Below are 3,002 nucleotides of genomic sequence, written 5' to 3'. Positions count from 1 at the left end.
ATTAAAACAAATAAAACTCCTTTTATTTTTAGGCTAGATAATAAAAAGACAGTCATTACTAGTACTTTTAGTTCCCTTGGGTACGATATCCCTGTCTTGCCATTACTACACTATTGTTCGATAGGTGCGCTTGCCTTTTCATCATGACAATAGTTAGTTTAGGTTTGACCTTCTTTATAAATATTTATTACTTGTTACGAATCACACGATCAAGTTTTTGGCGCCCTTGCTGGGGAACTAAAATATTAGGAACACTCAATTTTTATTACTTTAGCCATTTATTTTTTCTTGTAATTTAATTATTACTAATAAATTTACTTTTTCTTTCTCTTGGCAGGTTTTCCTAGTTTATGACTAGAAGAAACCCGTCAGGACCATTACTTTTTCACGAAGAAATCGATCGCACAGTTCGTAAAAACCAAAGAGAAATAAGGCGAAGCTTAAGATACACAGAGAACGAGCAAGAAGACGATACTCAACCCCCAACCGAAGAGATGGCTGTAAACCAAGGCAATCAGCTACCTCCTGCAATTGCGGCTAATCAAAATCTTGCTCTACGTACTATGTATGATTACGCTAAACCTTCTCTAACAGGAACTGAATCTATCATAGTTTGACCGGCTGTAGCTGCAAATACTTTTGAACTGAAACATAACACAGTTCAAATGATATAGCAGTTTGTTCAATTTGATGGTTTGTAGGATGAAGATCCCAACGCTCACTTTGCAAACTTTCTGGAATTTTGCGATTCATTTAAAATCAATGGCGTTTCTGATGATGTCATTCTTCTTTGGTTATTTCTTTTTTCATTGAGGAGCAAAGCTAAATAGTGGTTGAACTCGTTACCACAAGGGTCAATTACTACTTGGGAACAAATGACCAAAAAATTTCTACTAAAATATTTTGCGCCGGCTAAAATGGCTAAGTTATGTAATGATATTTCTTCTTTTGTGCAGATGGACTTAGAAACACTCTACCATGCATGGGAGAGATACAAGGATCTATTGCGAAGGTGCCCTCACCATGGGTTACCGCTTTGGCTTCAAGTACAAACATTCCACAACGGTCTGAATCCCTCGACTCGGCAAATGGTTGACGTAGCTGCTGGAGGAACTATCAACAAAAAAACACCTGAAGAGGCTTATGAATTCATTGAAGAAATGTCACTGAATAATTATCAGTGGCATGTCATGAGGACTAAGCCAACAAAAATAGCCGGCGTTTATAACATCGACTCAATTACTACGCTGTCAAATCAGGTAGAACTTCTCAACAAAAAGATTGATGGTTTACCTGGTTCTACGTAGGTACATCCAGTAATGAGGTGTGACTCAAATGGAGGAGGTGTACATATAGAACATCAATCCTTCAATCCTACAACTGAAGAGGAACAAGTCAACTATATGGGTAACAATAACTTTAGATCTCAAAATAACCCATACAGTAATACTTATAATGCAGGTTGGAGGAACCACCCAAATTTCTCCTGGGTGGTCAAGGGAATCAAAAGCCACAAAATCCTCAGGGTTTTCAATAGCCACCGTATCAATAAGAGAAGAAATCGGACCTGGAAGAGATGCTCTCTAAATTCATCTCGGTATCAGAAATCGTTTCCAAAAAACATAGACAACACTTAAGAATCAACAAGCATCGATCCAAGGGCTCGAAACTCAAATAGGCCAGCTATCCAAACTAATCTCTGAACAACCACAAGGTAGCTTACCAAGCGATACTGAACCTAACCCAAGGGAACACCTCAACACAATTAGTACTCAATATAAGGAAGGATTCATTGCGCCTGAGCCAGAATTGATGCAAGAAACTGTGGTAAGCAAAGGTAAAAGTGAGGTAAGTCATAACAAAACAGTGAATGAAGAATATAAACCTCATGTCCCATATCCTAACGCGACAAGGAAAGACCGCTCAGACGAACAATTTGGTAAATTCCTTAAACTTTTAAAAAAATTACATATTAACTCACCATTTATTGAAGTTCTGTTGCGGATGCCGAATGCAATGAAATTTTTAAAAGAGATTTTAGTAAATAAGCAGAAGTTGGACGAAGCATCGCATGTGGAGATAAACGCAGTCTGCTCAAGTATTCTACAGAATAAGCTACCCCACAAATTGAAAGATCCAGGGAGTTTTACAATTCCCTGCTTAATTGGTAGTCTAGATATAAATCATGCATTAGCTGATTTAGGGGCTAGTATTAACGTCATGCCTTACAAAATGTTTAAGCAACTAGGTCTTGGGAAACCTAAACAAACTAGGATGAGCATTCAATTGGCAGATAAAACTATAAGAATCCCTAGGGGTATTATTGAAGATGTACTAGTGAAAGTAGATAAGTTTATATATCCCGTTGATTTCGTTGTTCTAGACATAGAGGAGGATAATAACATCCCTTTGATTTTAGGGAGGCCTTTTTTAGCAACTGCTAAAACAATTATTGATGTTGGTACAGGTGAGCTTACACTTCGTGTGGGAGACGATACGATCACCCTTCAAGCTCGTAATTCTGGCATCACATCGAACATTGAAGGTAATAGTCCACACCAATCTACTAAAACTGACAATATGACTTTGCAGAAATTGAGCTTCAAAGAAGTTCACGAGCCATGTTCCAGAAATGATAGAGGACACACTCATGAAGAACGAAGGCTATGGATAGTGGAGCTAGATGAATGGCGAGCACACAAACCGAGAACACATGATAAACCAAAACTACATCAAAACAAGGCCGATACCTCTCCAAATCAACTTAAGGATGGCGATAAAGTCTTACTAGATGCTACAGATCCTCACATTGTCACTACCACACCGAATGAGGAAATCCCTCTTACGGTACTCAGTATTTTTCCATTCGGTACGGTAGAGGTGAGCCACTCCAAGTTTGGCACTTTTAAGGGAAATAACACCCGATTAAAACCCTATTTTGATGAGATTGATAGCAGGAATGAGGAGTATAAACTCCTCAAACCACCCTGACCATTCACTAG

The 3,002-nt window shown here is 38.4% G+C and overlaps 1 non-coding gene across 1 annotated transcript; it reads right to left on the bottom strand.

Annotated features, from left to right (window-relative positions):
- Positions 1 to 923: 923 nt before the first annotated feature.
- Positions 924 to 1,030, bottom strand: LOC128294560 (small nucleolar RNA R71). The gene has a single exon (XR_008284870.1). It is a non-coding gene; the product is annotated as a small nucleolar RNA R71 (small nucleolar RNA).
- Between the last annotated feature and the right edge of the window lie 1,972 nt (positions 1,031 to 3,002).

Source organism: Gossypium arboreum, chromosome 6 (genome assembly GCF_025698485.1).
Source record: "Gossypium arboreum isolate Shixiya-1 chromosome 6, ASM2569848v2, whole genome shotgun sequence".
Lineage (NCBI taxonomy): Eukaryota > Viridiplantae > Streptophyta > Magnoliopsida > Malvales > Malvaceae > Gossypium > Gossypium arboreum.
Note: the sequence above shows the minus strand (reverse complement) of the source record. Positions and strands in the feature narration are given on the sequence as shown.